General features: G+C 41.5%; 1 long non-coding RNA gene across 1 annotated transcript in view; it reads right to left on the bottom strand.

Annotated features, from left to right (window-relative positions):
- The window catches only part of LOC135188149 (uncharacterized), a 45,955-nt gene extending 29,396 nt beyond the window's left edge, over window positions 1-16,559 (bottom strand). Inside the window, exon 1 of the long non-coding RNA XR_010307579.1 lies at window positions 16,513-16,559. This is a non-coding gene — a long non-coding RNA (uncharacterized LOC135188149). The remainder of the gene's footprint in view (window positions 1-16,512) is intronic.
- Window positions 16,560-27,941: the final 11,382 nt, after the last annotated feature.

Here is a 27,941-nt window from a genome sequence, read left to right as displayed (position 1 = left end):
AGTTCCATTCATCTGCTCTACTGGAACTTTCAGTCGCGCGGTGTTAAAATATGGCTGTTCTAAGCTAATATGCATTAACTTCTTAAAACCTGTTTTATAGGTAACCTATTGTATTAATATAAAACGTTAGGGCCATTTTTTTTATCGTTTCCTAGGAATGGCCTATTACATTGTGAGCAATCTACTCTTGCTTTTTTAGAGAAAGACTTTGAACTCAATACAAAAGGAAAATATAATCATGTACAACTATAAAGACTGCTTTTTTCCCTTTTGTGCAGTGTAACAGAGGTGGATGAGTAGCATGGTAATGAAGAGATGGACCGTCTTTATTAGCAGGCTCGGTGAAAGGGTTCTTTTCAGAACTTCAACTTTTCTTATCTTCTTAGTTTTCATGACGTCTATTCGGACTCTTTCCTTTTCTTGACTTCCTTTTAAACACGTCTAACAGAGTGGCAAAGCCAAGCCGGTTCATCCTTCTTTCCAAAGGAGGCTGGACACAAAGTCTAGCGGTTTAGATGCTTCCACAAAAGTTTTTCATATGTTTAGCAAAGTATTGCTGTTTGCATTGCTTAGGAACTAGCCCTGTGTCTACCTCATAGTCCTTCTTTAGGTTCTCCACAAACAAACACAACAAACCCCTCGTTATGACGTTTTTACGCCGCAGTTAAAGGAGGCTAATGATAGAGGAAGAAGTTTCTTTGAGTAACAAAATGGGACTAGTAATACCACTTAACCCTCTGCCCTAGAAATTGGTTAATATAGTAGATTTAGAGGACTATTTGATGATCTCTCACCCTCTTTGACAATGTGTTCCACAACTCTTTTTGATATTTCTCCACTCCTCCTCAATGCTCCCTATTTTTCTGGTGTTCCTCCCACTCCTCCTGCTTCAGTATTCTTTGTTATATAGACTGTTAACTTTTAATCTTGCTCTGTTATGGAATTCCTCTACAAAAAAAGGAAATAGCTATGTGATGGGAAAAAAAAAATCCAATCTCTGTGGAAGAACAAATGAAAACTACCTTCCCTACTTCCATTCTGGTGTGAAGTAAGTATTCCATCATCACAGTGTTGAGCTTTGAAGAAGGAACCTCAAAGACAACAATGAAGAAACGAGAAGCATTATTTACTATCTGAGACTGGAACTTCAATTTGTTGATGGGTACTTACTATATTATTATTATAAACAACATCATAGATATGTAGCCTATGTAGTTATATTATAGTCCTCTGTAAAGACCACTGCTGTTTCGATATGCGAAGTGGAATATCCAGTCCAAGAGTGTTGGTATTTAGCATGTATATCTTCAGTGAACGAAGCTATTAATAAATCTTGATCTTGAAAGAATATCTTTTTAATAGAAAGACTATAAAGTGAAATTCAATTATAAATAAGAAACTACGAATGATACAGACTGAAGAAGATAAAGGATGCAATCTATGCAAAGTTGATTCCAGTTAGATCTTATCTCATGAACATCTCAGAATAGTGAATATGATTAGTTTGGTTCAATAGGTGATGTGCTGCAAAGGAATTACCTGTTTTGTAAAAGACTTCTCAGGTTGTGCCAGGGCAGGTTTAGGCTGGATGTTAGGAGGAAGTTCTTCACAGAGAGAGTGATTTGCCATTGGAATGGGCTGCCCAGGGAGGTGGTGGAGTTGCCATCCCTGGAGGTGTTGAAAAAAAGCCTGGATGAGGCATTTAGTGCCATGGTCTAGTTGACTGGACAGGGCTGGGTGATAGGATGATCCTGGAGGTCTCTTCCAACCTGGCTGATTCTATGATTCCAAGGCACCTACTACCACTGTATAGAAAGAGGATGCAACGGTGACTTAAGGTCTTTATTGCAACAGGTGCTAAAAGCTACAGTTTGCAGGAGCGTGCATCAATATGGTGTATTTTGCTATGAGTCATCTATAACATGCTTTGAGAAGGAAGTTGGAAGATGCTCTCTCCAGAGCCCTTTGAACCCCAGTGATTTGGGGATTCTGTGAATTGTAATTTTGTTCTGCCTCTAAACTAAATCAGTGCCCTTGTAGTCTTTACATGGAGCTATATGGAGCAATTTACCCAGAACAACTTAGAAGCGTGCGTGTGTGTGTACCTATTTCAGGAAGAGAAATTACAACCAGGGAATTATACCCCCAAAACTGACATCAAATCAACTAATACAAGGTAATTTGCATAGATATGTAAGAATTTCTTCATATGCATATGGAAATCTGTCATCACGGGCAACAAGTCTGTTTTCAGCTTTCAGTCAGAATATTATTTAAGAGTTGGTTATTGATACTTAAATTAATTGGTTAGTGGCAGATTATATCACATAAAAGAAAGACAAAACTATTTTAGTTTTAAGTTTTAACCCAGAATGGTTTCTATAATCTGCTCTTTGTAACATGGATTTGTTTCCAGGATGAAAAATACTTCTCCAAAAGAAAAGAATTCATTAGAGAGCAGATGTTTTTTGCCAAGTGTTACCAATTGTCTGAGAAATCAATATTTTTTTAAATTGCAAAGTATTTTTTTCTTGGAAATATATCACATGTTGAATTTTTAGGCAAGTGTTGATTTTTTTGACATCTGAATTCAGCACACGTAACTAGGGGTCCATTCTGTTTCCTTTGGCATCTTCAGCTAAGAGATGCAAAACTACTTCGCTCAGAGATGCAAAACTATTCTAATATCTAATGAGAGTTAAGAAATAAAAAGATGCAAGTTGTGTGCAGCTGACATATTGGCTCACAATAGTGTAACAAGTCCTGATATGGTTATTTTGAGGTGCCTGCAAGGTGTATAAAATAATCTTTTCTTGGCTGATACTTTCAACTCTACTCTTTTTTTTCTTAAGCATAGTAAGTATATCACTGTGTGGAAGGGATTGACTTCTTTGCACAGGTAGTTTCCTGATATAAGCCTTTTCAGGTGATTCTGGAAGCTCTCAAGACCCTTTTATTATAGTGGTGATATGATCATTTTAATCTCATTTTAAAAATGAATATATACATTTAGATGAGTGATTAATCCAAGTTGCAGATTATTATTCTGTCATGGAGATGAAGGTGTGTTGATGAAGAGTTGTCTGCAAAGTAAACCAAAATCTTTCAAATGCTCTTGGCAGAATCCCTGCTGTCCTTAAAATGATTTCATTTATTTGCCACAGCTTATGCCAAGAAGGTATTGATCTTTTTGTTAGTATTTTGTTTGGTAAAAGAAAGTTATAAAGACAATTTGCACCAGCTCTCCAAATGCTGTGGTATCTTTCCTGAGGGTTCAATTATATGAAAAATATCTCTCTCTTACTGTATTTGTTAAATAGAATGATAGAATCAACCAGGTTGGAAGAGACCTCCAAGATCATCCAGTCCAACCTAGCACCCAGCCCTAGCCTGTCAACTAGACCATGGCACTAAGTGCCTCAGCCAGGCTTTGCTTGAACACCTCCAGCGACAGAGACTCCACCACCTCCCTGGGCAGCCCATTCCAATGCAAATCACTCTCTCTGCCAACAACTTCCTCCTAACACCCAGCCTAGACCTCCCCCAGCACAACTTGAGACTGTGTCCCCTTGTTCTGTTGCTGGTTGCCTGGGAGAAGAGACCAACCCCCACCTGGCTACAGCCTCCCTTCAGGTAGTTGTAGACAGCAAGGATATCTTTTTTAAAGGACAATAAAAACAGCCACAAATATTTTGGACAAGAAAAAAATAAATGGCAATGTAACTATTAGCTGATTGTGTCAGAAAGAGAAAATAGATAGAACAAGGCACTTTGTTATTGCCCTCTGAAGCGTTTTGTTTCATTTTCTCTCAAATACCCAGTGTCTGCTGCTGTTAGAGACTGAATGATGGGCTAGACAAGGCAATGATTTGATGAAGAGTGACAAATGTAATGTTTCTGTTTCAGAAGAATCACTAAACAAGCTAATTTCTGCATGCTATTTTGGCATCTTCCTCTATTGACAAAGTTTATTCCTTCTGGCAAATTTCTGTTTTCTTATTGTTTGGTGTTCATGAATTTAGAAGGAAATGCACTGCCTGTGCACTTCTCTTCAACAACACAAAGGTCATTTTACAGGCTGCAGATGAAAATGGTTATTACCCAGACTAGTGTTGGCCTTGTAACACACTGGTACCTTGCATGCCCTTCTAGTAATTCCTGCAGAATTCCTGGAGGGGCCATTCAATCCATGAGAAGGACACAGGAGGGGGAAGAGATGAACTGGACTAAGTGCACACATAGTTGAATTACCAAATTCACGCACATTACCTCATGGCTTTTTGTGGTTGAGAAAGACAGCAAGACTTTTGTGACAGTGACTTGTTTCATTTGCTTCATCTCAGTTAGAGTGGTAAGTAAACAAATATGAAAGTAAGGTTAAATTTGGCTTATCTTCTGAAAATTTGAGTTTATGCTTTAAAGTGCACCTGCAGCGTTGCTGTGAAATATGCTGCTACAACTCTACATCTACAACGATGGAGGAAAAGGCATTTCAGAATGTAGTGGAAGATAAAGCTGCTGGCTGAAGGGTAACAGGCTGCTGTAGCAGCAATTTTTTTTTGTGCTAAGTTCTTGCATGCCCTTGTTAAGTAGTCTGGTCACAACCTTTCAAATAAATTCAGAAATATTTCCTTTGCAGCACAGGCTTAGCTAAGCCCTGGACTTAATCAGTATAATGATAGGATTTTACAGCTAAATTGGATTTTCATTTTTAGTTGAGTTGAAAACTCTTTTTATGCAGACACATTTCACAGAGTCCCTCAGACAGTTGTAATAAATTAATTTACAGCTATTCACTTACAACAAATTAACCACTCCTTTATTTGTATGGAGAATCTGATGAGCAATAGCACGAGGTTTAAAAAAAAAAACCAGGAAAAAAATGGATTTGTTGTTATTCTCCTCTTTCTTTAACCTTTATTCAATGGGTTTAGTTATTATAGTCCACAGAGGCTAATTATAATGCCTGAAATAATGGGAGAGATTTTTTAAAACATGAATTCTACTGCAGGTGGTATGTGTTAGTTTGAGCCTAGCTGGGATATTTTAGTGAGAGGAATTAGATGATAGGCTGTGAAAAGGAAACAATGGTGTCTACTGCACTTGTAGGCTTGCTAAAGTGTATAAAAACATGAACACAAACATAGATAACAGAGTTTGCTCTCTGGCTTTGGCTGCCTCCCTTCTCTCTCTAACCTGCTGTCTGTGTAACTAATCCCTCTGCTTTCTAACCCCCCTGGCCAATTGTCCAAACTCACCTTGAAGGTAAGGCAAAGTCTGGGATAAAGTAGAGGGGTGGGAAGGAGGTGGAAGGGTGGTTGGGAGCCCCTCCTGGGGACTCAGGTTTCTGGGAGGGCTGTTGTGTTTCTGCATTACCTTTTTAACTTGTATATTTCTGTCTATAGCTGTATCTATTGTCAATACCTGCTGGTGTATTGTGCTAAGCTGTAAACATAAAGCTCCATTCTAATTTCCAGCTCAGCTAAGTCTAGTCTGGGTGATTTTCTTAAGGGGGTGGGGGGTAGGGGGGTGGGTAACACCCAAAACATGACATGGTATTACATTATACATATAATGACACCTTTTAATTCCAGACATGATGCTTGTGCAGTGTTCTTTTTGATTGTAATTACAGTATCACAGTATCACACACAGTATCATCAGGGTTGGAAGAGACCTCACAGATCATCAAGTCCAACCCTTTACCACAGAGCTCAAGGCTAGACCATGGCACCAAGTGCCACATCCAACCTTGCCTTGAACAGCTCCAGGGACGGCGACTCCACCACCTCCCCGGGCAGCCCATTCCAGTGCCCAATGACTCTCTCAGGGAAGAACTTTCTCCTCACCTCCAGCCTAAATCTCCCCTGGCACAGCCTGAGGCTGTGTCCTCTCGTTCTGGTGCTGGCCACCTGAGAGAAGAGAGCAACCTCCTCCTGGCCACAACCACCCCTCAGGTAGTTGTAGACAGCAATAAGGTCACCCCTGAGCCTCCTCTTCTCCAGGCTAACCAATCCCAGCTCCCTCAGCCTCTCCTCGTAGGGCTGTGCTCAAGGCCTCTCACCAGCCTCATCACCCTTCTCTGGACACACTCAAGCATCTCAATGTCCCTTCTAAACTGGGGGGCCCAGAACTGAACACAGTACTCAAGGTATGGTCTAACCAGTGCAGAGTACAGGGGCAGAATGACCTCCCTGCTCCTGCTGCCCACACCATTCCTGATGCAGGCCAGGATGCCACTGGCTCTCTTGGCCACCTGGGCACACTGCTGGTCTTAAAACTCCCATGAGCGTATATGCTCAGCTTGAAGTTTTAGATCCCCAGGATGCTGGAGGGACAGTGTAAAGGGTTAACCCTCCTGGGGGAGTGGTCTTGACCCTGACTCCAGGTCCTACTGACTCCTCCCCAGGGGTGGTCCTTAACCTTACTGCAGGTGTAGTGCTTAGCTCACTCTCACTTCCTGTCTAGCCCCCTATAAAAACAGAGGATCTTCCTTCTTTGTGCTCTATTGCCTTCCTTCTCTGCCTGACTGTGCCCCTGTTCTTGCTGCTCTTTGTTTTACCATGTGGCCATCAGTGCACGAGGTGGACAAACCCATTGCCATCAATCTGGTTGTATATATATTTTTTGTCTCTTGTTTTTTCCTTCCCTATACCTCTTTGTAACTCCCCAACCTCAAATACCTTTTATTTATTGTTAAAGTTTTCTCTTTTAACTTCCAAATCGAAGTGAGATGATTTATTTGGGTGTGTTTTGCCTTTTCCTCTCTACATCTAATTTCTTTCTCTTGGAAAAAAAAGGGTGGGGAGAGAGAAAGGCATACTAGAAATTGTTATTGGTTCTATTAACTATGTTTGAGTCTCTGGGAAATTTAAACTAGAACCAAGACAGACAGAAATCTTGTTCTCCTTGCTGATGGTTAAGCTCCATGTACTGTGTCATACATGTAAACCAAGCCAGGCAATTATATTACTGGAAGGCAGCACTATGATTTTTATCTACTAGTATGTTAACTCTTAATGTGAGTTCCTGGTTTTAATAAGAAAATTGGGAAAAGGTTTGTGTTAAGAGTAGAAATAACTTTCTTACTGCTGCTTCTTTAAGGAACAGCAGAAAACACCTGGCTTTCCAAACAGTTCAGTGTGCTGCTTGTGTGGGGTATTGTGCTGCTCTCATACTTGACAGCAGCTGGCTCAGTTTCTTTCTTTTCTGTTCCTGTAGGTTGTATGTGTTATCTAAGACACATTACCAAAAAGCTGCATTTTAAAATAGGGTTAGAAATGAAAGAAATTGCCTTTCCTTTGGCAGAAAAAAAAAATTGCCTTGTTTAGAATTAATATAACAAAATAATATGTTAAGGTTAGCCACTTCTCTCAGTGCATTTGAGTGAGGGTTCTTCATGTGGTCTTTGGAGATGACTGATCATCAGGAATGCTTTAATGCAAAAAACAGCTGCTGGAAAGCCAAGAGATGATGGCTATTGCTGAAACCTGGTGGGATGACTCCCATAACTGGAATGCATGGATGGATAGGTACAAGCTCTTTAGAAAGGACAGGCAGGGTAAGAGGAGAGGAGTTGTTGCCTTTAGATCAGTGACCAGCTGGAATTGCTGGAGCTCCATATAGGGAAGCATGAGGAACTGCTTGAGAGTGTATGGGTTAAGATTAAAGGGAAGACAGGGGAAGGTGATGTTACAGCAGGAGTTTATTACTGCCACCTGAACCAGCAGAACCAAACAGATGAAGCCTTACATAGGCAGATACAGGTGGCTTCATGTTCACAGACCCTGCTTCTCATAGGGGATTTCAACCACCCTGACATCTGCTGGAGGGACAACATATCGAGGCACCAGCAATCCAGGATGTTTCTGGAATGCATAGATGGCAACTCCCTCCTCAAAACGGTGGAGGAGCCAACAAGAAAAGGTGCTATGTTGGACCTGGTTCTCTTCAATGCGGAAGGGACAGTGACCAATATGAGGCTCAGGGACAGCCTTGGCTGCAGTGACCACAATGTGCTACAATTTAAGATTGTGAGGGCATCTAGAAGGATGTGTTCCAAGCTTATAACCCTGGACTTTAGGCATGCAGACTTTGATTGCTTTGGGGATCTGCTGGTCTCTTCCCTAGAGGGAAGATGGGCCTAGGACAGCTGGCCCATAATCACAGAATCATAGAATCAAACAAGTTGGAAGAGACCTCCAAGCTCATCCAGTCCAATCTAGCACCCAGCCCTAGCCAGTCAACTAGACCATGGCACTAAGTGCCTCAGCCAGGCTTTTCTTCAACACCTCCAGAGACAGTGACTCCACTATCTCCCTGAGCAGCCCATTCCAATGGCTCTGTAATGAAACTGTAAATTCCCCTTCTTCCTGCCTAGAAGCAGAGTACCCTGACAAAGAGGATGTCAGGAAAGAATGTTAGGAGACCTGCCTGGATGAGCAAGTTGCTCCTTTTGGACACAGAGTCACACAGAGAGAAACATCTTTTGTCAGTAATTTCCCCAGTCTCAGCATTTAGTATATGTATAATGAAGATCTGAGCAGTATTAGTGTTTTGATAGCCTAGCTGCTTGTATGGAAGTGGTGTTGTGTCAGTGGGAAGAGAAGTTAAAGCTGGTGCAGTTATAATTCAGAGTTCTTGCTTTCTTTAATACACCCACACAGCTGGAAATACTCCATAACTTGAAAAGCAACTCTGAGGTCAAGAAAAAGTCAGGTTTATTGTTGTTATGTTCTGGTTCCAACAGTTCTATATTATCACTGCTTGCTTTAAAGATGGATTTTTGCAGATGAAGAGTACTGCCTTGAGTTTTAAATTTATTTTCTTTGCTCTATCCATCAAGTTTATTGGAAGGGAGGGAATAGAGTAATAAATGGATTAAAAAAAAGAGAATTTGGAACAAAAAGGGAAATAGCTATGGGCTGTGATGATAGCATGAAACTCCTAGTGGCCCTTAATTTGGATATATATTGCAAATAAGGGAAGTAGTAGCATAGCCAGGAAAAAAAACATATAAGGCAATGGTAATCGAAACATTAAATCATAAACATAATAGCTAATCTAATTTTAAAGTATTGAGTTGTTATTTAATAATAAAATAGTCTTTTCACAGAATAATAGAATCAATGAGGTTGGAAGAGACCACCAAGATCATCCAGTCCAACCTATTGCCCAGCTCTGTCCATCAACAATTTTGCTTTGTTTCAGTTAAAATAGTTCTAGTTTTGTTATAATATCTATACAATTATAGTATATAGACACAACCTGAGAGACAGAAATTTCAATAGTGTGACCTATTGCCTTTGCAAGGATAATCCCAAATTTCCACTTGGAAACCCTGCATTTGAGTGGTTAAGCAAAAGGATTATCAGAAATTGATACCTAAATTGTGAAAAACTGAATGTGAACAGAATGAGAGTCTGTCCATTCCAACACTATACAGTCATGTCACAGAATCTTAGAATCAACCAGGTTGGAAGAGACCTTCAAGATTACCCAGTGCAACCTATCACTCAGCCCTAACCAATCAACTAGATCATGGCACTAAGTGTCTCATCCAGTCTGTTCTTGAACACCTCCAGGGACAGCGACTCCACCACCTCCCTGGGCAGCCCATTCCAATGCCAATCACTCTCTCTGCCAACAACTTCCTCCTAACACCCAGCCTAGACCTCTCCCACCACAACTTGAGACTGTGTCCCCTTGTTGTGTTGCTGGTTGCCTGGCAGAAGAGACCAACCCCCACCTGGCTACAGCCTCCCTTCAGGTAGTTGTAGACAGTAATGAGATCATCTCTGAGCCTCCCCTTCTCCAGGCTAAACAACCCCAGCTCACTCAGCCTCTCCCCACACAGCTGTGTTCCAGGCCCTTCACCAGCTTCTGGTCACCCTTTGCTGGACACGTTCCAGTATCTCAACATCTCTCTTGAATTGAGGAGCCCAGAACTGGACACAGGACTCAAGGTGTGGCCTGACCAGTGCTGAGTACAGGGGCAGAATAACCTCCCTTGTCCTACTGGCCACACTGTTCCTGATACAGTCCAGGATGCCATTGGTTCTCTTGGCCACCTGGACACACTGCTACCTCATGTTCAGCAACTATACATCAGTACCCCCAGGTCCCTTTCTGCCTGGCTGTTCTTCAACCACTCTGTCCCCAGCCTGTAGCACTGCTTGGGGTTGTTCTGGCCAAAGTGTAGAACCCTGCACTTGGCCTTGTTAAATCTCATCTCATTGGCCTCTGCCCACCCATCCAGCCTGTCAAGGTCTCTCTGCAGGGCTCTCCTATCCTCCACCAGATCCACACCTGCTCCTAGCTTGGTTTCATTTGCAAACTTACTGATGATGGCCTCAATCCCCAGATTGATGTCCAGATCATCAATAAAGATATTGAACAGGACTGGGCCCACTCCTCTCAAAGAATCATGGACTTGTATATCTAGTAGAAAACTCTAGAATTAACCTGGCCTGTTTTCCTGCCCTTTAATGGGATTGGTTGTGATTTATCTTATTTCTTCCTAAAAACATTTGATAATGGACTACCTCTAATCTCTCCAGGCAATCTTTTCCCTTCTTTCTGTACATACTCTTCTTAATGTCTAATTTAAAACTTTGTTCCACTTTATTACTTCTTGCCCTGTGCAAAGCAGATGAGGAAAACACTTCTTCTTCTTCTTCTCTTTACAATGGCCTTTTATATCCTTGAAGACTCTTACCATGTTGCCTCTAGTCCTCTCATATTGAAACCTCTCTGAAATGCAGTGCCCAAAATCGGACATGGTGCTTTAGCTGCGTCCTAAGAAATGCAGAGCAGAGGGATTATTTCTCATGCCCTGCAGGTTATTCTCTTGTTTATGCATCTCAAGATCTTGTTGCCACTTGGCATTTTTTGCTTGTTGAAAGCTTTCCTTTCTTGTTTTGCTAGAGTGTGCTCAGATGTAGAAAGATTTTTTCTCTTTTCCCCTAATGCACGCTCGATGTTGTACATTCCCAGGACAAATGTCAGTTATTTTTAAAACAGGTCAAAACCAAATTCTGGCTCTAATTTTAACCTTCTGCATGCTGATTGTGAGCAGACTTGTAAAAGATTCCAGCTGCCTTTTTTTGTCAATATCCAAGCACTGTAAACACACGAGATGTTCTGACCTGGTAACCAGGTCCTGAATGCTAATCTGTAGAACAAATTGTATGATATTTATTTATTGTAAGTGTGCAGGCCTAAGGTTTGATACTTTCACATAGCCTTCTGTATGGCTACACAAACACATTTTGTTGCATCTTATCCTACGGGATAAGGAAAGCAGAGTAAATGCAAAAGTGTTTGGTCTCAGCTGGTGTCTCTTGTGCTACCCTGCTTAAGTTCCATTTTCCATCTATTTAGGTGGAATCTGCACAGTGCCTTTTACTTAAAGCATAAGGAAGTCAAAGAGACATTTTTCATTCAGGCAGAATTCTGAATTTTCAAGTCTTTGAACTCTAACCCCTCAGCTGGATGGTTCTAAGAAATTCATGACAGAATGCCACTTGTATATGGTTGTGTCCATGTCAGAACAGTTTTTATGGATGCTTTTATATCATACTTCTTTTAAAGTGTTCTTTGACCCATGTTTCAGAAGAAAAGGTATTTCTTTCTTTAAAAAATAGCACAAACTTGAAGTGATTTTCAAGTTACAAAGTGGTAGTAATCTGAATATAAAGTGAGTAGAGATGAATCATAGAATCAACCAGGTTAGAAGAGACCTCCAAGATCATCCAGTCCAACCTAGCACCCAGCTCTGTCCAGTCAACTAGACCATGGCACTAAGTGCCTCACCCAGTCTGTTCTTGAACACCTCCAGGGACAGTGACTCCAACACCTCCCTGGGCAGCCCATTCCAATGGCAAATCACTGTGATCCATTCTTATGTTTGTGGGGATTTTCTTTAAAAACAAATACAAAAATCATCTGAATGGCACATCTCTCTCTGGCAAGAACTTCCTCCTAACATCCAGCCTAGACCTCCCCCACCACAACTTCAGACTGTGTCCCCTTGTTCTGTTGCTGGTTGTCTGGCAGAAGAGACCAACCCCCACCTGGCTACAGCCTCCCTTTAGGTAGTTGCAGGAAGCAATGAGATCACTGCTGATCTTTGATGGCTCAAAGGTTCGTTCATCCTCAAAGAGAACCACATCACAGGCACTTGGGTCCTACTCAGACCTTTCTAAAGTTTATGGAAAAAGTTCCATGTAGCCACACAGAACTCTGTCCTAGATACATAGCCATTAATATCTGTGTGGGCTCTTTAAAATCAGCTGAATTCCAGAAAGACAGACCATAGTTGTTTGAACTAGATTGGCATAGTAGGGATTTCCATGTATCTTATATCCATACAGAGACTAGCCTTCAGTAGGTGCTACAAAGAATGATGTTAATTCTCCTTAGGAGTTCTTAAAAAAGTTTTACATGCAAAATCTCTGGTAGACCAGAACTCATTTGTGACAAACTAATTAGGTGGTACTTTCCAATGTCAAACATTTTTGAAGTCTGATGCATTTTCAAGTATTTCTGGAAGCAGAGGATGGAGTATCCATGTGTTTTTGCCATTTAGTAGTACTGACGTGGAGCTATATGATGCGAGTGCATTACTTTAAAAGAAATATGGAAAACTGCTTGTGAAAATGTTCTTCCAGGAAGGAATGCAAAGACAACTTCAAGAGGGATTAGAAATCTATTTGGCTTGTCTGCTGGGAGATTTGGCTGCTCATCAGGCTCTCTTTTATACTTCTGGTTCTGAGCAATGCCTTCACTTCTAGCCATGTAAAAACAACTCCTTTTGTATATTTCCATGAGATCAGTACAGATTCATTCTTAGAGTTCAGTGAAGTTTGTTTGACAGTCTGTTGAAAATGTAACTGCTGAACCATCACTGGCTGTCCATTATGAGTAAATCCCTCTTACCTTTTAAACAACATGACTCATTTTGAAGGATACAGAAGGTATTTGTTTCTGTGATTTCTTCTTGGCCTAAGTAGCTATTCAGAGTTTGAGATACTGCAGACTGTTCCTGTTGGAAGACAAGCTCATGATAAGAGCAAGGGATCTCTGTACAGACCTGCATTGAAGACTATATGAAGATCTGATTTTGTGCTTAGAGGGCAACCTGAACAAGAAGCAATTTTTTTTGCCTGTAGCACCACTAGGTTTAAAATGTACAAAACATACAGAAGTTTTTCTAACAACTCATCTCCTAGAGCTATTTCAGGCTACATTTCATGTCTTCTTACTTTTTCTTTTCTACTTGTTCTCTTCCTTGTCCCTTAAATAAATGTAGATGGATGTTTCCCAAAATCACCTCTTCCCAGTGCATTTCAAATCATTGGAGTCTGATGTGTACATTTGGAGTGATTACTCATGCTTGCACTACGATTTGAAGCTTCCCTTCAATTTACCTACAAGACATTTGTTTCAATAGTGTAATTAAAATTAAGCTATGCAATGATTCATTTGTGGCAGCTTGGAAGAAAGGAGCATGATGTCTGTGAATATTACCTGAACCACCAGCTCAGATTTCAGATAATGAAAATTCAATTTCCATTCCTTCTATTTTAGATGTCCTGCCTTCTTTCTTTGTCCATAACAGATCCTTTCCTTCTATGTCTATGTTCTGGATTTGTCAGACAAGTCTATGAATTGACTCTTTTCTGTGCATTGACTACCTTGTCTGTAAGGGACAAGACAAGGCCCCTTACCTCTGAAAGCCTATCAGTGCTGGACTCCAAAACAAGGTGTGAAAAGGAGGAAAATTATACTGTCATGAGACTGCTTCTTCAGACACTACAGAGCATACAGTGCTTCAGTTGAGTTACAGATCTCTGCATTTCACACTGATCAAAGTACATGAGAGAGGACTTAACATCAGGCCAAAAATTAGAAACAAATCTTAGTGGCTGTGCAGATATGACTGATCTGTCAGAATCAACCAGGTATCCTGTGCATAAGCCTAGGTAGTTTCCCTGTCATACTGCTGGCTGATGAGTACAAGCACAAGGTGTTCAAGTGCTAGTTTATGTGGTATCCTTAGATGAGAAACCAACTTCTGCACCCTGATCCTTTTGAGTCAAAGTCTTGAGAGTCAATCTCCAGACAGCTTTCCTTCATCCCTTCTACTACAGCTCATGTTTTATTCCCTTCAGTTTTTTATGTGCACCACCACTCCTCTCTTCCTGCTGTTTTTATCTCAGCTGAGTGGTAAACAAGTGTCTTAACTAGCTCCATCTGTGGTCTGGTCCTATCTCCTCCCCAGGTCCCCACTAAGCTTTAATTACTGTCATAATCTTTGGTTCTATTGTAAATAGTCTCTAAAACATACACGTGAGCCCTCGCTCTCTTCTCTTTACTCTGAATCACACAACTCTCACTAGCATATGTACTTCAATCCTTTGCTCTACTCCCTCTGTGTGAGCTTTCATTTCACATACTAGGAGGCAGAAAGGCTCATCTAAAGAGGGCCAAGTGTGGGTACCATTGCTTTTATTCCCTGGTGGGCTTGATGGCTAGGACTTGATTGTGGGAATTATGAAGCAGAGGAATACACAGTACTCCTATTGCAAGAGGAGACAGTTAGGCCAGACAGTGGTGGTTTCCTCTCTTGTTTCAGACCATTAATCAGACTAAGCCAGAACTGCACAATGTGTGATGGAAATTGCAAATTGGCTGGCTAGAGGCCAATTAGATTTTTAACTTGGTCAGTAAGAGTGTCCCACCTGATCATCAATATAAAGATGATAGATTCTTTGCCAGGACATTCTGTGTTTTGTATAATAATGAGAATCAGCCAGAAAGAGAAAAAAATGAATATGTTGTTTTCCAAACAGCCCTTAAACCACAACTTCCTGGCACCGCTGGGGTCCTGTTGTACAGTGACAGTTACCACATATCTGGTAGAAAAAGAACTACTATTTTTGAGCAAATGCATGTTGAAACCCATATAAAACGTGGTTGCTCAATCTGGATTTTTCTTCATGTTCCCAATCCAGCAGCCTGTAATTCTAGCAGAGGTAAATCCCATTGTCAGTGCAATTCTCACCTGAGGAAGGATTTCGTAAGGGTGCTTTTTGCAGGGCACATTTTTAGCAAACAAATGCCGACCATTCCTTTTCTGCACGGCAGGGTAATTGTGTTACAGTGAAAGGCTTTTAACTACAAATCTGACTGAATTGCTCAACCCCCCTAGGAGACATTCCTGAAACATGAATTTCAGTCTGGCATGCTGAACGAACTGTTCCTGCAGCTGCTGTTATTGCTGACCAGATCCTCTGCAGGAGGAGAGCACTTTAAGACACTAGTGGCAAGACAATGCTGAGAGAGTGTGGGAGAGAATGGTGCTGCTTTGGATACTGTTTGGTATTGATTAAAAACGTCAGCGTGAATTTTGAAAGTAGTGTAAGAAGTAACACTTTTAGAATCCTAGAATCAGACAGGTTGGAAGAGACCTCCAAGATCAGTCAGTCCAACCTCTCACTCAACCCTATCCAATCAACTAGACCAGGGCATTAAGTGCCTCATCCAGGCTTTGCTGGAATGCCTCCAGGGACGGCACCTCCACCACCTTCCTGAGCAGCCCATTCCAATGCCAATCTCTCTCTCTGGCAAAAACTTCCTCCTAACATCCAGCCTAGACCTGCACTGGCACAACTTGAGACTGTGTATTTTATACACAAAACACTCATAGCTTCTGACTATTATTCTACTGACCACAACCAACTTCTAACAGCTTCACTGTTCTGTTAATCAGAGTAATAGGACAAACAAGGATTCAGTTTCTAATTTTTCAGGTTAATTTCAAACCTAAAATCAATTAAATTCCATAATGAACTCTACTACTTACAGTGATGATCAACTGTCTATCAGACTGTCTTTTCTCACCAGAGTCTAGTTCATATATTTATTTAACACACTGAAGCACGGAGAGGTGCTTATTACAGAACACCTGTCACAGTTTTGATTTATTCTTATGAAAGCATGACATTGGCACTAAGCTCCCGAAACTTTTTGCTTTTCATCTTGATGCCCTGCCCAAAAGAAATGAAGCAGCCCTTCAGAGCTCTTTAGGTAGCAAAGCACAGCAACTGAGAGCAGTGCTTTAGGTCTTTATTGTACCATCTGCGTATCAGCAAGTTTATGTGATTCATCTCTTCTGTTCAGGAAGAGGCAGGTGCAATCTAAACAAAGCAATGGGAAGAAGGATACTTAAAGTGACTCATCTCTTTTTGGTCCACGGACTGAGATGAAAAACAAAAGGTTTCTGAAGCTTCATGACACACAACCACTATCCTCCTGCTCTGTGGGTGTTTCAAAGAAGAGAAATGCATGGGAAATTCCCTAAAACCGTTTAACATCATCTTACAGAAACCCTTTGTAAGCACAGTCAGGGCTGAATATTGTTCTGATAAACAAAATATCCTAATGCACAGGATTTTACCATTGCTCTGGAAGATAAATGGATGGGAGGGGCAGTTTCAGGACACTTACCCAATGTTGTAAGCTCACAAATCCTAGAGGATGTAACAGTTCTTCCATGCTCACAGGTACATAGATACCCCAACATCCTGAAAGAGAGAAAATAGGCAAAATGACAGTTTCAAACTGGAAGTCCACAACAGAAGTATCTGATGGGGTAATAAAGGATCAGGGTATGAAGACAGGAGCATGGGAAGTACTCTGACCAAAGGAAACTCACAACACATGATAGAGGTCTGTTCTTTATGGCTTGACTGGCACCAAGCAAATTCTCTACAGCTTTTAGGGAGGCTGTTATAAATGTAGTGGGCTTTGTTCTGGTGCTGTAACACTGGGAGGACTGCCATCTATCATACTTGCAAGGATCTATAAACGTATTTAAATATGCATGTAGGCTATGAAGACATTTTTAGTTTGTAATTTTCTCTGAAAATCATATAATCATAGAATGGTTTAGGCTGGAAGGGACCTCAAAGATCGTCCATTTGCAATCTCTTGCCATAGAACAGGTCACTCAAGGCCTCATCCAATCTGGCCTTGAACTTCTCCAGGGATGGAGCATCCACAGTCTCCCTGGACAACCTGTTCCCGTGTTTCACCACCCTCACTGTAAAGAACTTCTTCCTAATATCCAGTATGAATCTCCTCTCTGCCAGTTGAAACCCATTACCCCTTGTCCTGTCATCACAAGACCTTGTAAACAGCTTGGTGTCATTATACTTTATTGCTGTTTATTTTAAAAGATCCTTCAAGAATATAGCATAAGTCCTATGAGAAACTGCTTTTGCCCATTCCAATCTAGGCTCTTTCAGGTTTATATAGGAATAAACAGCTGTTATCACTGGATACTGGATGTGATCTCAAGGTATGCATTATAATTATGTCCTCATGCAGCTCCGGTGTGAGACCTGAGCAATATTTCTTCCCAGACATTTAACTTGTGTAAACAGAAAACGCTTAGCATGTGGACCAAAAAGAATCACAGAATCATAGAATCAACGAGGTTGGAAGAGACCTCCAAGATCAGCCAGACCAACCTATCACACAGCCCTATTCAGTCAACTAGACCATGGCACTAAGTGCCTCAGCCAGTCTGTTTTTGAACACCTCCAGGGACAGCGACTCCACCACCTCCCTGGGCAGCCCATTCCAATGCCAATCACTCCCTCTGGCAAGAACTTCCTCCTAACATCCAGCCTATACCTACCTCAGCACAACTTGAGACTGTGTCCCCTTGTTCTGTTGTTGGTTGTCTGGCAGAAGAGACCAACCCCCACCTGGCTACAGCCTCCCTTCAGGTAGTTGTAGACAGCAGTGAGATCACCCCTGAGCCTAAGTGGTTCAAACAGGTCTCAAACCCAGACGATGGGGACTCAGTGCATGTGAAATGTTGCTGTCTATACCTGACAGGTATACACAAACTGTAAATGTGTTTTCAGTTTCATAGAATCACAGAATCAAGCAGGCTGGAAGAGACCTCCAAGATCATCCAGTCCAACCTATCACACAGCCCCATGCAGTCAACCAGACCATGGCACTAAGTGCCCCATGCAGTCTTTTCTTGAACACCTCCAGGGATGGTGACTGCAGCACCTCCCTGGGCAGCCCATTCCAATGGCAAATCACTCTCTCTGTGAAGAACTTTTTGTTGAAGCAAAGAGCATGTCAGCTCGTTAAAGCAGATCTGAACACTTCAGAAACCATTATGTTTGGTACCTTTCTTACAAAGGTACAAAGACATGGATAAAAAGAGCATAGGAAGGAGTTGTCCTCACCCAAATATTAAAACCTCTGTAACTGGGAAATCTCATAGTGGTGTGATGAGTGTAGCTCTTACAAAAGTGATTAATACATAACAAGGCAAGAGGCTGTCTAAGGTTAATTACTGTGCCTGGGGAACATGCATTATCCAAAAGAGAACAGGATAGCTGGGTGCCACAGGGGCTCTCAGGTAATCAAATAAATGTAGGTCAGCACTAATGTTGTGAGGTTGCTCTCAGGACCCAAGATGGCTCATATGTCTCATTCCATCATCCAGTCTCTTCAGGAACTCTTTAAAATAATTACTAACATTGGTTAAAAAGGATGGGGTTTGTTTTTTTTTTTTAACTGAAAAATTTATTTATTTCCAGTGAAACTGAAAATGGTACATTTTAATGTCTATGTCAAAATAGGAAAATATAAACCAAGTTCTTCAGCTGGCTAAGATAGATATTTTTAGTTTATGTAATGAAAAAAATGCTTTAGTTTTTGATAAACTTTGTGATAAAAAGTTAGTATAAAAATGTGAACTCCATAACTTGTCCAAGAAGTAATTACAACAGCAAATGATGGGTTTACTTCAACATTTTTTGAATGATCATTCTGCAACTTGACAATCTGGGGATAAGGATGCAGTATTCTTCACACATACTAATCATAGAATCACAGAATCAACCAGGTTGGAAGAGATCTCCAAGATCATCCTAGCCCTATCCAATCAACCAGACCATGGCATTAAGTGACCCATCCAGGCTTTTCTTGAACACCTCCAGGGATGGTGACTCCACCACCTCTCTGGTCAGCTCATTCCAATGCCAATCACTCTCTATGGCAAGAACTTCCTCCTAACATCCAGCCTATACATCCCCCGGCACAACTTGAGACTGTGTCCCCTTGTTCTGTTGCTGGTTGCCTGGGAGAAGAGACCAACCCCCACCTGGCTACAGCCTCCCTTCAGGTACTTGTAGACAGTAATGAGGTCACCCCTGAGCCTCCTCTTCTCCAGGCTAAACACCCCCAGCTCCCTCAGCCTCTCCTCACAGGGCTGTGTTCCAGGCCACTCACCAGCTTCATTTGCCGTCTCTGGACACGTTCCAGTATCTCAACATCTCTCTTGAATTGAGAGCCCAGAACTGGACACAGGACTCAAGGTGTGGCCTGACCAGTGCTGAGTACAGGGGAAGAATAATCTCCCTTGTCCTATTGGCCACACTATTCCTGATGCAGGCCAGGATGCCATTTGTTCTCTTGGCCACCTGGGCACACTCCTGGCTCACGAGGGCAGTAGAAATTGTCATTGCTTCCAAAGTGCTCAGCATGTCTTAATAAGATGATGACATACAAATGCAGGCATATTTCTTTTTAAATTTAAAATCTTTTTTCCATTTGACAAATATGAAAAATGTCTATAGGAGCCCCTCCACAATTAAGTAGTTGTTGTATATTGCACATTTTCATATGTGAATATATGTATTTTTCCACACTAGTGCTAATTTGATATCAGTGAAAAAGCAAAACAGAACTCTTTTGTGGTTTTAGTGTCATTTTGTTCCTTTTAGATTTAAAGTGGCATTGCAGAAAACACCTAACAGGTAAAGCCCTGCAGGTCTCTTCTCCCAGACAACCAGCAACAGAACAAGGGGACAGAGTCTCAAGTTGTGCCAGTGCAGGTCTAGGCTGGATGTCAGGAGGAAGTTGTTCCCAGAGAGAGTGATTTGCCATTGGAATGGGCTGCCCAGGGAGGTGTTGGTGTCACTGTGCAAGAAAAGACTGGATGAGGCACTTGGTGCTGTTGGCTAGTTGACTGAATAGGGCTGGGGGATAGGTTGGACTGGATGATCTTGGAGGTCTCTTCCACCCTGGTTGATTCTATGATTTCTGACTTGGACTTAGCATCTCTTCCAAAGCAGTAACTCACAAAGTTGGCAACTTCTTTTCTGCTTAAACTTCTGGACTCAGAAGTAATTTCCCAGTGGAGCTGTGAGCTTATGATACACCCACTGGTGAGTAGTAGCTTGAAATGTATTTTTCACTGTACATTGCTCGCTTGTCTAGAGATAGAAGCTGAAATACCGATGCAGAGAATAGAAACATAATTTCATGTGGAATGACTCATGAGATAATTATTGTGACATTCCCACGGAGCATGTATTGTTGATCTAGATTCCTTTATACTTGAGAGGTGTAGAAAAAAATTGATTTCTCAATAAACATCTACACATCTCAATGTAAAAACCAGTAGATATATCATTTGCTTCCTGTATAATGCTAAATACGCTAGCATTGCAGATAAATTCCTATCTCAAGACGGAGCTGAATAATTAATCTGCTATCTTCCTTTACCCACTGAGACCCAGAGAGAAGACAGAATTCTGAGAAGAAGGAACAGGTTTAATATGGATGCAGAAGCAGCAGGACAAACATTTAACATAACACATTGCCTTGAAATCCCAGTAGAATCATAGAATCAATCAGGTTGGAAGACACCTCCAAGATAGGGCTGGGTGATAGGTTGGACTTGATGATCTTGGAAGTGTCTTCCAACATGGCTGATTCTATGATTCTATCTCCCAGCCCTATCCAATTAACTAGACCATGGCACTAAGTGCCTCATCCAATCTTTTCCTGAACACCCCCAGGGACAGCAACTCCACCACCTCCCTGGGCAGCCCATTCCAATGGCAAATCACTCTCTCTGGGAAGAACTTCCTCCTAACATTCAGCCTAGATGTCCTATCAGAAGTTCACAATTCCAATGCTATTATATCATTGAGAATAAGTCTTTATGACCTGTTTCAAGTGATGGGTCACTGTGATAGACACAAATATAAGTCTGTATTATTGAGACAATAGCACTGTCTGTGTCTCCAATAGCCTACAAAGGTATTTCTCTAATTCTCTAAGTAAAAAGCCACTTTCAGTTTTATAAAGAAAAACTGTATTTGAAAAGCATGTATTTATTTTATTCCTTACCTCGTTGTCCATATAATAACATGAAACTATGTAAAGTTTTTGAAGATGTTGTGCCTGGATGCATTATCAAACTGATCTACTATTTTTTTGTGGTAAAGATGACTCAGTTTCATATTGCCCCTGAAATTTTTCTAGTATCACAGAATCATTAAGGTTGGGAAAAAAACCTCTATGATTATCAAGCCCAGCTGTCAACACCACCATGCACACTAAACTGTGTCCTGAAGTTCCATGTCCACACATTTTTTGAACACCTCCAGGGATAGTGACTCCAATCCTGCCCTGGGCAGCCTCTTCCAATGCACGACTACCCTTTCAGCAAAGCAACATTTCCTAATATCTAATCCCCTGGAACAAGTTGAAGCTACTTGCTCTTGTGCCTATCTCTAGTTACTTGGGAGAAGAGATCAGCCCCAACTCATTACAACCTCTTTGCAGTTGTAGAGAGCTATCTGGTCTCCACTCAGCCTCCTGCTCTCCAGACTAAGCAACCCCAGTTCCTTCAGCCACTCTCATAAGACCCATTGTTAGATCCATCACCGGCTTCCTTGCCCTTCTCTGGCCATGGAGATATGTTACCTGGTACAGTACATGTTGTAAATTAGTGAAATAAACCCATGAAGTAAATCTAGATATTTTTGTTGTGGAGCAAGGGGCAGGCAGATACTGGATAAATTGTGATCCCGAGTCATGAATAACTGAAGTGGTGTTTCTGTGTTGCTTAGTTACAGTTTCTGTTTAGTTGGCAATGGAGTTCACAGAAAATATTTTAGCTTCTCCTCCTGACAGCTACAAATGTGTGTTCACATGTAATCTTATAAACTCAAATACTGCCTCATATACCTGCTCAAATGTGAGCAGTGGATAGCATTGCCAAGTTGCAGAATCAACACTGCACAGCAGAGTCACTTAACTAAATACCCAATGTTTTCAGTGGTTGGTCCATTTCTTCAGCTCTTAGCAGCTCACTCTGCCATATGCAGAACAAAGTTCAAGAGCAAACATGAATGATTTGCTAGTCTGGCCAGCAGAAGCCAGGCTGTACTAAAGGCCTCAGGAGACTGGTGCTGACTTCATGCCAATTTGAAAACTCTGCTCAGCCTTTCCATTTTACCAAAAAAAGTTACTTTTCCTTCCAGCCACACTGATAAGGACAACATGCAGAAGCCTGGTATACGACTAATGCTTACTAAGTGTTATAGGGCTTGAACGAAGGGAAATATGAAACCTTGTGACCCTGACTCAGAATGTCCAAACTCCATCTGCTCTGGAGCTTCAAATGGTAAGAATGCCTTGATTTCTTTTGGTGGACGTGTTTGGAGGAAGAGTATGGAACAGTGATGATTTATATCTTGCACATTTTAAGCTGCAAACTCTTTGTGAAGATAACAGGAAAAAATATCTAAACTTTTCAGGGAAAGAATTAATCTCAAGAGATTAAGACAACCCTCAGGTTTGAAGTCTGAATGATGTGTTGGATTTAAATGCAGGAATCTTAAAGGAACCAGTAGACAAAAGACTTGGTTGTGCTGTTAGCTGAAGTAACTTCAGAATTCAGACAGCTGCAGGAACACAAAATGCACACGGAGCAAGCGGATCAATTTACAACATAAAGGAAAAAATGTTGTATTAGCCTGGAGAAGAGGAGGCTCAGAGGTGACCTCATTGCTGTCTACAACTACCTGAAGGGAGGCTGTAGCCAGGTGGGGGGTGGTCTCTTCTCCCAGACAACCAGCAATAGAACAAGGGGACACAGTCTCAAGTTGTGCTGGGGGAAGTATAGGCTGGATGTTAGGAGGAAGTTCTTCCCAGAGAGAGTGATTGGCATTGGAATGGGCTGCCCAGGGAGGTGGTGGAGTCACCGTCTATGGAGGTCTACAAGAAAAGCCTGGCTGAGGCACTTAGTGCCATGGTCTAGTTGACTGGATAGGGCTGGGTGCTAGGTTGGACTGGCTGATCTTGGAGGTCTCTTCCAACCTGGTTGATTCTATGATTATATGATCCTATGAATGACATACAACACCATGTCTTTGGCATTTAAAAAGTTTTTTTGGGAGCATTTCACAACTCAGGGAGCTGCATTCAACACAGTCAAATTCCATGAGATCCTGTTTTGAAAAATAAAGGACCAATGATAGTGTTTAAAATTAGCGGTGGCTTATCTTGAAAGGATCATATGATCATATTTTTATCTGCAAATGGAACAGTGAGAACTGCTTGAATATATAGAGTTGGTGAACTTGTGCCTGAGACAAATAATTATAACAACATTCTTTAACTTTCTTGGAGTATGAATCATCTTTTACATAGTTTTACATGGTAAAATTGTGACCTTATAAGTCGTGATAAATTCAGGGTTGTTTTAGTTTGGTTTGGTTTTTTGCACATGACTATATCAGTCAGGGAAAGCTCAGAAATTGCAATTACAGCTGTGCTAGTTTGAAGCTAGCTAGAATGTTTTGGTGAGAAGAACTAGATTACAGGCTGTGAAAGGGAAGCAATGGTGATGTCTACTTCGCTCATAGGCTTGCTGAGATGTATAAGAGTAAGAATGTAAATATAGATAAGGCAGATGCTCTCTGTCTGGGCTTTGGGCTGCATCTCTCTCTAACCTAACCTGCTGTCTCTGTGATTAATCCCCCTGCATACTGACCCCCCTGGCTGACCCTCCAATCTTCCTTGGGCATAAGGCAAGATCTGGGGTAAGGGAGAGGGGTGGTAGAAAGGTGGAAGAGCAGTTGTGACCCCTCCTGGGGAGGGCTGTTGTGTTTCTATATTACCTTTTAACTTGTATATTTCTGTGTATAACTGTTGGGCTGCCCGGGGATGTGGTGGAGTCGCCTTCCCTGGGGCACTTCAAGGCAAGGTTGGACGTGGCACTTGGTGCCATGGTCTAGCCTTGAGCTCTGTGGTAAAGGGTTGGACTTGATGATCTGTGAGGTCTCTTCCAACCCTGATGATACTGTGATACTGTGATACTGTAAATATCTGCTTGTATATTCTGCTAAGCTCTAAGTATAAAGCTTCATTCAATTTCCAGAGACGCTGAGTCTAGTCTGGGTGATTTTCAAAGGAGGACATGGGTAACACCCAAACCATCACAACAGAATTTCATAAAACTAGGGAAGAAGAATGTACAGGTACTACAGATTACAGCACATTAATCAGTGGCTGATAGTCTTCCACAGCAAAATTTGGTGTGACCCTTCAGCTAGTATTTGGTGTGGAGAATCAATATAACAGATACATGAAAAACATCAAGTTAAAATACCACTGATTCCTCCTTACACAATCTGAGTCAACCATGGCAGGGGTGTTGGAACTATATGATCCTTGTGGTCACTTCCAACCCTGACTGATTTTATGATTCTATGATTCTAAAATTCCATTGTCCCATATATTTAAACCAGACAATTATTTCCTAGATTTTATCCAGATTATTTTCCCTTGTTTCTATGTTATTTGTATAAGAGTGGTCTTGTACTAAAAGGCATTGGAATCCTGCTTTTGGAGGCAGGAGAGAAGGTTAGCCTTTTTTCCGACTAAGAAGTCAGAGCATTTCTGCTGACAGCCAAATCCTTCCTTACCTCCAGCAAGACACTGTCCAGCAGCTTTTGAGCTGATACTTGTATCTGTCTTCCAACAATGCCTGATGTAGTTTTATCTAACTTCTCCAGTCTAAGATCTGCTCTTTTTATCAGAAATAGAACGAGCCCAGTTTCATAAATGAAGAAAGTTATTTTCAGATGCTTTGTTTTGAAAAGGATTTCTGGAATTCTCACCATAAGCTTTTCAACACATTACTCAGCCAGATAGGCTTTTCATTTCTGTTTTGATCTATAACTGTACAGTTCACTTAAAAGTATTGATTCTTCTGTCGACTATCTGGAAAACTAAATTTAATTATATTCATAGAGTGAAGAATAAAAGCACAGACCAGGCACACCAGTCAATGCAATTCACTTTACAAACTGGTTTTGTGGCAATGTCAGAGAAGGTAGCAGGTATTCACTGCATGGCAGTAGAAGCAGTTCTGCTTCTTGCAGTGGAATATTACACAGCAAAAACACTGAGAAAAATCATGGAATCATAGAATCAACCAGGTTGGAAGAGACCTCTGAGATCATCAAGTCCAACCTGTAACCTAGCCCTAGCCAATCAACCAGACCATGGTAACAAGTGCCTCGTCCAGGCTTTTCTTGAACACCTCCAGGGACAGCAACTCCACCACCTCCCTGGGCAGCCCATTCCAATGCCAATCACTCTCCAAGGCAAAAACTTCCTCTTAACATCCAGCCTAGACCTCCCCCACCACAACTTGAGACTGTGTCCCCTTGTTCTGTTGCTGGTTGCCTGGCAGAAGAAATCGACCTCCACCTGGCTACAGCCTCCCTTCAGGTAGTTGTAGACAGCAATGAGGTCACCCCTGAGCCTCCTCTTCTCCAGGCTGCACACCCCCAGCTCCCTCAGCCTCTCCTCTCAGGGCTGTGTTCCAGACCTCTCACTATCTTCGTTGCCCTTCTCTGGACACATTCCGTATCTCAACATCTCTCTTGAATTGAGGAGCCCAGAACTGGACAAAGTACTTAATAGCAACAACAATCTTTCTACAAAGCATTACTAAGGTCACTTGGCTGATAAAGTCACTTGGATACATTTCTGCACTTGCTCACATTCAGTTCCTTTTTTAATTTAATTTATGAGAAAACTAAAATCTGTTAAGATTTCACACAAATTCTACTTTGTGCACCATGAGATGTAACTTGGTTCACTTACAACTAAAATTGGACAACCAAAAATGCCAGAACCAAAAGGCAATAGCTGAATTTTTAACACCAAGACACAATAAAAATTGAAAGAAAACAGAAGGAAAGTATTATCAGAAAAGACACAAATCTCATAAGCTCATAAATCTCCTAAGTACCACAAAGAAAGACAAGTGAAGTACAAAAACATTACTTTCAATTCTCTCTTGTATACTGTCTTGTAATTCAGGTGTTTCCTATGGCATCAAATGTTATTCTGTCAGAAAATGAGCATAATTTTCACAAACTGTGCTTTTGCAATAATTGAAAATGTAGAGTCCATTAGAGTACATTAGAGCATAATATAAGTTAATCTGATTTCATGTTGTAGCAGTTCCAAGCACAAAAAACCTTGCAACAGCACAATTTCTATCAAGCAATTTAATCCTCTCAGAGTGCTTTTTAATAGTACCAAAATGCTGGCAATTTTTATACCTGCAAAGTGAATATGTTCATATTTGTTGTACCCAGCAACCTTAGGGTGATAGATTACAGATCCTATTCCAGTTTCTCCAAAATACCATGCAAGGCAGTGATGAACAATACTATCTCTGTGTCCTATGCTCAGGATCTGCAGGATCTACAGCGCCACTACTGCATCACTTCCATATGTCTAACATTTATATTCCATCCTACTCCAACCGCCCTTGGGTTAGTGGCAAATCTTCTGTGTCCTGAGGACTTTTTATTGGCTTTGTGGCACTATGTGGGGTGTGGATCCCCTGCCAGGCTGCTACTGCACACTTACTTCTCAGTAGAATCTGTACAAAACAAAAGCTTTAAAGATTTTCTTCTTCCTGTGCTCCATCCAGCTGTTAATTGGGTAAACTTATGCAGTCAAAATAAGAGATAGGGTACCTGTGTCAGTTAGGAACACGTAACAGGTTTGTGAACATAAGTAGCTCTGGGAAGGAAGATTGGCAGCCTTCTGGAGTGCTTTTCACTACTGAGGCCATTACACCAGTAAAGTACAGTCAGTAAAGGTGGATATTTCTCACTATATATCTCTCTATTAAGTCTTCCAGACTCACCAGTGACCAAACATTAGAGATTTACCCTAGAAGTAACTAAGGTTCCTACACTAAAGCTGCCACCTGCCTGCTGCCTGAGTCTGGAACTCCTATGTGCCTGAAGCATTAGTACTGAAACTCAACCATCTCCCCAAAACAAGGCTCTATTATAACATCAGTGTAGGTGCACTTTGTTATTGGTGTTCACAGTGTGGCATCAAGTATTTTCTTTGTAAGGAGCAATACCAATAAGCTAATGTCTGAAAACATTTTGGTAGGAAGTGACCATAGCACTGCATCATGTTGTCTCTTTTCCTTCTTGCCCTATACTAGGCCAGAAATCAAGAGCCAGGACTTGATTTCCATACTGCTCACAACAGCAGCTGCAAACACAAAATGTGAAGTGATCACAATTTGTGCCTTTTTTCTTACTTAAAAGACTCTTTCCATATCCACATAGGGTAAACTCAAAGGAAAAGGACATTAAATATTATTTTATCTTCATAGAATCATAGAATCAACCAGGTTGGAAGAGACCTCCAAGATCATTCAGGCCAATCCACCACCCAGCCCTATCCAGTCAACTAGACCATGGCACTAAGTGCCTCATCCAATCTTCTCTTGAACACCTCCAGGGACGGCGACTTCATCACCTCCCTGGGCAGCCCATTCCAATGCCAATCACTCTCTCTGGCAAGAACTTCCTCTTAACATCCAGCCTAGACTTCCCCCGGCACAACTTGAGACTGTGTCCCCTTGTTCTGTTGCTGCTTGCCTGGGAGAAGAGACCACCCCCCACCTGGCTACAGCCTCCCTTCAGGTAGTTGTAGGCAGCAAAGAGGTCATCCCTGAGCCTCCTCTTCTCCAGGCTAAACACCCCCAGCTCCCTCAG

This window comes from Pogoniulus pusillus, chromosome 2 (assembly GCF_015220805.1).
Source record: "Pogoniulus pusillus isolate bPogPus1 chromosome 2, bPogPus1.pri, whole genome shotgun sequence".
NCBI lineage: Eukaryota > Metazoa > Chordata > Aves > Piciformes > Lybiidae > Pogoniulus > Pogoniulus pusillus.
The sequence above is the reverse complement of the archived record's forward strand: the minus strand, read 5'-3'. Positions and strand labels throughout refer to the sequence as shown.